Source organism: Balaenoptera acutorostrata, chromosome 5 (genome assembly GCF_949987535.1).
Source record: "Balaenoptera acutorostrata chromosome 5, mBalAcu1.1, whole genome shotgun sequence".
NCBI lineage: Eukaryota > Metazoa > Chordata > Mammalia > Artiodactyla > Balaenopteridae > Balaenoptera > Balaenoptera acutorostrata.
In genome coordinates, this window is record NC_080068.1 from 26,469,019 (window position 1) to 26,477,950 (window position 8,932).

General features: G+C 35.8%; 1 pseudogene; it reads left to right on the top strand.

Annotated features, from left to right (window-relative positions):
* The first annotated feature begins 2,969 nt into the window (after positions 1–2,969).
* Positions 2,970–3,082, top strand: LOC114238748 (U2 spliceosomal RNA; annotated as a pseudogene).
* Positions 3,083–8,932: the final 5,850 nt, after the last annotated feature.

Below are 8,932 nucleotides of genomic sequence, written 5' to 3' on the forward strand. Positions count from 1 at the left end.
TTACACGTTGAAGAAAAAGGATCCATGAAGGTCATATTGACACTGATAAAAATTCTTTACAAAGTCCAAGTGGAAGAGGAGTTATAGTCTACAGAAAAAAAGTGCCAACTAATAAATGCAAAGGCATGATGTAAGTAGAAAATCCCCATTTTTACAATCACTACAGTAATAACTGATTCAGCAAGAACCAAAAATGGGTGCCAAACTTATTGGGTAAAAGATTATTCGGGAAAAAATATTTACACAGTAACAAGGGTTCACCCCAATATTAATTATTAATTTCAAAGGAAAACAGGTGCTTCTGTACCTCTAGCAGAATTCTGGCAGAAATGACTTTAATCCAACGATCAAATTCAACATTACCAATAATGGGACAAACCAACATTGTGTGCCCGTGATGTCATTTGCTGAGAAGGACCCACATCACCTGTACAGTACTCCTTCCAAAAATGTGTTACCTGCATTGCATCATAAGGAAGCAATTAAATCCAAATTGAAGAACAATCTACAAAAATAATTGGCTTGGACTTAAAAAAAAAAGTCAATGTCATGAAAGAAAAAAAAGGACAGGATAGTACTCTAGTTAGGGACTAAAGAAGCACAACCACCAAATGCACTAAGTTATTCTTCATTGGATCCTGGATTTTAAAAAACTAAGGCTATAAAGGATAGTATTCAGATAATTACAGAAATCTGATAATGGGCCATACATAAGATAAAAGAATATCTTTGTTCGTGGGAGATACAAGCTGTATCTCCTAAGGGCTGAATGACTATGATGTCTGCAAATGGCTCAAAGAGAAATAAAGAAGCAAAAGATTAAAAATTAGTCTAGCTGGAGAATATACACAGTTGCTCATTATCTTCATCTTGCAAATTTTCTGTAGCTTTGAAATCTTTCCCAATAGAAAGGTGGTGAAAAGAAAACTATAAGTTCTCTGCCTGCAGAAGCAGAGAACAGCTTTCTCCACCTCCTCCCTGTATAGAACAGCATTGTGAAAGGCAGCTAAGTGTGGTGTTAAAGGCTTAGGCTCTGAAGCCAACTTCCCGGGCTCATATTTCAACTTTTTTACATATTAACTATGTGGCCTTGAACAAGTTACTTAACTTCCTTGTACCTCAGTTTCTGAACCATAAAATGGAAATAAAAACAGCACCAACCACATAAAGTTTTTGTGAGGATTAAAGCATTTAGAATTATGCTGGTAAAGAGTAAGCACTCAATAAATATAAGCTGTTAGTATTTCACTTCCACAGTCACTAAAGTCAAGACTGAATATCCTAAATTAAAAAAAAAAAGAGAGAGAGAGAGAGAATGAATCTTCTAAAATATTTATAATTGTAAATCTTACCAATAATCAAAATTATAACCTGGAAATGTGTTTATCATTTCTTACTCCCTGGTACACTCCAAACTTCAATTTAATGTTTTGTAGGTTTTTTTAATGAATAATTTTAGTAATACCTGCTTTGTAGGATTATTGTTATGGTTAGAAGTTTAAGAGTACTCAAAATGATTACTCTGAGTAAGCACAAAAAAGTTAAACTATGCTTGGTATTCTCTATTAAAGATGACAGGGAAATAGTTAGGAAATATTTTCACTTAAAATAGTTCAAATTTTAATATTTAAATTCTAAGTTAACTCTTAAATATCCAGAAAGAAGATTGTACAAAATTGTTCATTTCCTGAGATCTACAGAGCTAAGGTATAGTATCTTTTTACTCTCAATTATGCTTTTAAAAATATTTCCTTCAAGATGTGTCTTTCTGTTAATACCAAAATGGGGAAATGAAATAAAACCCAGGGACAAGCAAATGTATAAATCTTACAAAATATAGTTCCTCCCCTCCCCAACATGACTCTGGGACATAGAGGGCTACATTCTTAGTGAAGGTGAAGTGGAAGTAAGCTTGTTCTCAACTCCAAAGAATTGCAAGAAAGATCAATTCTCTTGAAAATGGCACTGAAAAAAGGGGGAAATGATGCTAAAAATTTAGATCCACTATTCAGTCCACATTGTGGGTTTGTATCTGAATTCACATATTGTATAGTGCAAAAATCTCAAGTCAAGAATTCACTGTAAAGTAATCCCTTACTGATAATAACCCCAGGTTCCTGGAAGAAGCAAATAAAAATACACTGTAAAAATCCAACTTCCAACCAATCCTATGAGAATTCCTGCAAACACAATTCTGAGGAAAATGAATAGCTCATAGTCAAAAGTAACAAAATACATAAGAAAAAAGTCACCAAGAATGAGAACTAGTGGAACACTATGTTCCATAAAACAGTCCTGTAATAAATTCAGATTGTGGAGTTATCTCTGGTGGCCTTAATGTGTCAACCTGGCTAGGCTGAGGTGCTTTTCCCAGAATTCCCTTTCTTGAATGCTTCCTGTTAGGGTAGGCTACAGGGAGGTCCTGGGATTTGGAAGGCAGGAGGGAAGCAGCAGCTATTTTGTAGTGCACACACACAGGTTGCTTTGCTGACTCACCTCAATGTGAAGCATCAGCAGGGCCTGCAATTGCTCTACCTTCCCCTCCATCCTTCTTTAGCTTTTCTAACTCCTAGGTAAAGCATGTGTATATAGTTCTGTGACAAAGGACCCCAGCTTCTGCAGAATACCCTTGTCACCAATGACAGAGGCAACAAGAATGGATACATGTATCCGTCTACCCTCTAGGATTCCAGCCCATGCTGGTGAATTCCAGCCTGCTTATGATCTTCTGTTCCTGCCCTGTAGACTTAAAGCTCCAGATTCAAAAGTAGAAACCACAGCCTTGCAGAGACTACTTAGCTCCCCAAATTGCATAAGCCAATTCCCTGTAACAGATCTGTGTGTGTGTTTGTGTGGGTGTGTATGCATTTCCTAGCAAGGGATTTATGGTCGTTGTTTGAAACTTGACTGCTACATTATCAGACACGAATTATAAAATGACCATATTTAATATGTTTAAAGAAAGGTGAATCGCTTCTCGGCCTTTTGGCTAAGATCAAAAGTAGTATCTGTTCTTATCAGTTCAATATCTGATATGTCCTCTATCCGAGGACAATATATTATTAGAAAGGAATGAAGTACTGATACATGCTACATCATGAATGAACCTTGGAAACATTATGCTAAGTGAAAGAAGCCAGCCTCAGACAGCCACGTACTGTATGGTTTTATTTATGTGAAATGTGCAGAATAGGCAAATACATCGATAGAAAGTAGGTTAGTTGTTGCTAGGGGCTGGATGGGTTAGGGGGAAATGGTGAGTGGCTGCTAAATGGTCCAGGGTTTCTTTTGGGGATGATGAAATGTTATAAAATTGATTTTGGTGATGGTTGCACAACTCTGTGAATATACTAGAAACTAATGAATTGTATAATTTAAATGGATGAATTTTATGGTATGTGAAATATATCTCAATAAAGCTGTTTTTTAAAAACAAAAAAAAAACTAAAGTAAAAAATAAAGTAAAAGGAGCTAAAACTCAAAAAAAAAAGAGAAAGGTGAGAGGGTTCTGCTTGTGCTTAGGATGTAAAAAGCTGCTAGACAAGGTTGCTCCCATTCTAACAACAAGAAAAAATTGTATAATCAGTAAAATTATAACTTTTCTAGAACTCACCAGAGAGATGAGGTCACAGGACAACCAAGTAAATTGAATTCCAGAGAGTGACAATCCCCTCTGCAGAGAAGTGAGACTTTTGTCTGAGAGAGTAGAAGAGGTCATTGCCATAAAGGTGGATAAGAAGAAATCAGCTAATATTGCTTAATAAATTCTTAAAATCAGTACAGGCTGATGAATCCATTTAGAATAACTGGGAGTCCCTGACACCAAGAGAATCTGCACTCACTTGCAAGTTCTTTTCTGCAGGCTTCTACTAGGTCAAAACTAAGCATAGGGCAGAAGACTCGAGAAAGTCCCTGCTGATGTGCAATGGTAATTGACTGATGTGGGGGGAAAAATGCATAAAAGACTGCCTGCTTCCCTAGATCCTTCTTTCTTTGGAGCAAAACCTTTATACCACTTGTTAGGGGCAGCAAAACTTTATGAAAGATCTACTGCTTGAAGGAAGGGTAGAAATAAAATCCCTCTGCTTCTGGGGAAAGCACAGGAATACCTCTTGGGCTCAGATTCCTGTACTGATATAAATTAGAGGTCTGCTACCACTGGAGAAGGGGTAAGACCACCATAAATACAATGCAGAGTTTGGCTACCATGGGGGAATATGGGCAGAATTGCAGAGAAAGTTCCACCCTCTGAGTTCCAGGGTCACAGGCTTGCCTAAGACTACAGCTGGATCAGGATAACTGATAACCACCTTTGTCCCCACCACTACCACCAGGAGCCTACCATTAGTAACTATCAACAACAGTCTTCCACTGAAAAAAAAGAGACTTCCTCTTCAGTGCAAATGTTAAGGGACTACTGGAAGCTATGGGTAGAGCAGGAAAACTGCCAGGTCACATGCTGAGCACAAGGTAACCATAACCCACTGCTGGCTGAATTTTAGTCTTGTATCTCACTGAAGATAACAACAACAACAAAATCCAAGTTTAGTTCAACCTGTGACTAGATGGACCCAGTGCCCCACACTAATGGCCTGACTGAAGAAGAAGCATGCCTATTTCCAGACATAAGGACTATATATGTCTCAGTGTCTACAGTTCTTCAATACGTAATGTCTGACATTCAATCAAATATTTGAGTCACACAGAAAGACAAGGGAAGAACCTACCCATTGTCAAGAGATTAGGGAATCAACAGAAGCAGACTCAGAGATTACCTAGATGTTGGAGCCCTCAGTCAGGGATGTCAAAATAACTAGAATTAATATGTTAAAGGACTGAGTGGAAAAGGTCTATAACATGCATGAATATATGGGGGAATTTTAGCAGAGAAGTAGAAAATATAGAGTCCAGTGGAAATGCTAGAAATTTTAAAAAGTAATAGAGATGAAAAAATCTTTTGATTGACTTGTTAGCAGAATCAATACAACTAAAGAATGATTTAGCAAACATAAAGATAGACCAACAGAAATTATACAAACTGAGACACAAATAGAAAAAAAAAAGTGAAAAAAATATAATAGAGCCTCCAAGAGCTGTGGGACAGAATCAGTCTAACATATATGTAACTAGTCTCAGAAGGAAGAGAACAGGAATTCTCTGGTGGTCCAGTGGTTAGGACTCCATGCTTCCACCACAGGGGGCACAGGTTTGATCCCTGGTTGGGGAACTAAGATCCCACAAGCCACATGGAGCGGCCAAAAAAAAAAAAAAAAAAAAAAGAAGAAGGAAGAGAACAGAGTAATGATGATAATAATAACAATGATGATGATAGCTAACCTCCAAGAATCCCAAGCAGGATAAATACCAACACCACACACACACTTAGACATATCATAAACAAACTGCTGCAAACCAAAAAGCAAGAAAACACTGAAGGCAAGAAGAGAAAAAAGGAAACATTACATAAAGAAGAACAAAAGTAAGAATTATAGCAGACTATCAGAAACTACACAAAGCCAGAACAATGAAGCAATGTCTTTAAAGTACTAAAAGAAAACAACCTGTCAACCCAGAATTTTATACCCAGTGAAAATACATTTCAAAAATGAAAGGAAAATAGAGACTTCTTTCAGACAATAAAAGCTGAGATAATTCACTGCCAGCAGACCTGAACTACAAGGAATGTTAAAGAACATTCTTCAGGAAGAAGATATATGATATTAGGTAGTAGTTTTTAAACCTACACAAATCAATAAAAAGCACCAAAAAAATTTTAAAATGGTCAATATAAAGAGACTTTATCTTATTTGTAAGCTCTTTTTAAAAAAGAAAAACACCTGACTATCTAAAGCAAAAATGATGATGTATTGTGCATTTTATAACATGTAGAAGTAAAATGTATGACCAACATCCTACCAAAAGTGGGAGGAAAGAATTTGAAGTATAAGAATGAAATAATGCCCTTTGCAGCAACATGGATGTACCTGGAGATTATCATACTAAGTGTAGTAAGTCAGAGAAAGACAAATACCTTATGATATCACTCATATGTGAAATCTAATTTTTTAAAAAAAAATGATACAAATGAACTTATTTACAAACAGAAACAGACTTACAGATATCGAAAACAAACTTATGGTTACCAAAGGGGAAATGTGGAGGGGAGGGATAAATCAGGAGCTTGGGATTAACATACACACACCACTATATATAAGACAGATAACCAACAAGAACCTACTGTATAGCACAGGGAACTCTACTCAATATTCTGTGATAACCTATATGAGAAAAGAATCTGAAAAAGAATAAAAAATATATATATATGTATATAACTGAATCACTTTTCTGTACACCTGAAACTAACACAACATTGTAAACCAGCTGTACTCCAATAAAAATTTTTTTTAAAAATTGATTCTAAAAGAAAAAAAATTTTTGAAGCATAGCACTGTAAGATTATTACACTATACAGGAAGTAATATAATCTTAGTTGAAGGTAAACTGTGATAAGTTAAAGATGGGTATTGTAAATCCTAGAGCAACCACTAAAAAAATTAAAGAGATGTAACTAATAACACAAATGGTAGTAATAAAATGAAATCAGAAATATGTGACACAATTAATCCAAAAGAAGGTGGTAAAAGAGGGGAAAGAGAACAAGGAACTGATGGAAAACAGTAGCAAGATGTTAGATTTAAATTCATTCATACTACTAGCTACATTAAATATAAATAATCTAAACAACACAGAAGTCAGAGATTGACAGATTGAACAAGCAGCAAGATCCAACTGTAGGTTGTCTATTTCTTCAAATAAAAAAAAATGCGAGGCAACTATGAAAATATGTGCATGGAAAAAGAAACTCTTTAAGAGGAATAAGCATATTTAAAAGTGAATAAATAGGCCTTCTAAAAATTAAGAATATAATATTTTTTTAAAGATTTTTTTTTGATGTGGACCATTTTTAAAGTCTTTATTGAATTTGTTACAATACTGCTTCTGTTTTATGTTTTGGCTTTTTGGCCATGAGGCATGTGGGATCCCAGCTCCCCAACCAGGGATCAAACCCACACTGCCTGCATTGGAAGGCAAAGTCTCAACCAATGGACAACCAGGGAAGCTCCAAGAATATAATATTCTTTAGAAAACAAAATGGATAGATTTTAACATATAATCAAAAAGAGAATTAGTGAACAGGAATAGATTGGAAAAATTATTCAGGAGTCATCATAAAGAAACAGGATAACTGTGAAAGTGAATTTATGAGAAGTTATAGTAAGAATAGAGTGAGAAAGACTAACATAAATCTAATTTGATTTCCAGAAACAGATAAGAGAGAGAATTTGGCAGAGAAAATATTTGATGACAGAACAGTTAAAATTTTCTTAAAATACAGCACTCAGAGATTCAAGAAGTCTTACAAATCCAAGCAGCATAAATCAAAAGAAATCTACAACCAGATGCTTCATAGTAAAACTGCAGAAGACTAAAGTCAGAGAGGATTTTAATAGTGGTCAGAGGACTGAAGAATTAGACAGACACATAATTGTTCATCTTTCAAAAAAAAGCCAGGGGCTTCCCTGGTGGCGCAGTGTTTACAAATCCGCCTGCCAATGCAGGGGATACGGGTTTGAGCCCTGCTCCAGGAAGATCCCACATGCCGTGGAGCAACCAAGCCCGAGCGCCACAACTACTAAGCCTGCGCTCTAGAGCCCACGAGCCATGACTACTGAGCCCACACGCCACAACTACTGAAGCCCGCGCTTGTGCTCTGCAGCAAGAGAAGCCACCGCAATGAGAAGCCCGCGCACCGCAACGAAGAGTAGCCCCTGCTCGCCACAACTAGAGAAAAGCCCGCATGCGGCAACAAAGACCCAATGCAGCCAAAAATAAAAATAAATAAATAAATTTATAAAAAAAAAAAGCCAGAAGACAGTGAAATAATAGTCAAAGTACTGAAGAACCAATGTCTCCAAAAATTCTTCAGTTAATATATTTAACAGTGAAATGTTGTAAATATTTCCTTTGAGATTGGGAATTGAGATAAGGGTGCCCATTATCACCACTTGTGTTCAGTATTATGCTGAAACTTCTAGTCAGTGCCGTAATTCAAGAGGAAAAGTAAAAGCATAGAGTTTCAAAGGGAGAAACAAAACTATCATTATTACAGATGGCATGGATGTACACACAGAAAATGAAAAAGAATCTATGGGTAAATTATTAAAATTAACGAGAGCTTAGCAGTGCAGCTGAATATAAAGTCAACATACAAAAATGAGTTGCATTTTCATAAACCTGCAACAAATAGATAAAATGAACTTTTAAAAATGTCATTTCCAGTAATATTTTGAAAATGTACCTAAGATAAATCTAACAGAAGATGTGGAAAACTTTTATGGAGAAAGCCATAAACATTTTACTACATATTAAAGATGGCCTAAATAAATTGACATGTACATCATACTCCTGGATTAGAGGACTTATTATTGTGACAGTGTCAATTCTTGAGAAAGAAGAAGGTAGGGAATTGCCCTACCAATTATTAAGTTTACTGTAAAGTTATTGTAATTAAGACAATGTGGTTTGGGCACAGGAATAGACAAACTGTGGAAGAGAATGGAGACATAGACAATCATTTGATAAATGATAGAGTCGCTATTGCAGTTTAGTGCAGAGTGATTGTGCAGTTCAATGTACTACTGAACCAGTTTCAAGTGGAGAACAGATCTAAATGTGAAAGGCAAAAAATAAAGCTTTAAGAATATCACAGAGGAGAATATCTCTGTGACCTTGAGGGTATTAAAGGATTTTTTTAAGGATTTTCTTTAATGGACAATTTCAAAGGAAAAGTTGATAAGTCCAGTTACATTGAAATTAAGAATTCCTCAAACGCTATCATGAAAGGGAGTAAAAAAGCAAACTGTAAAGAGGT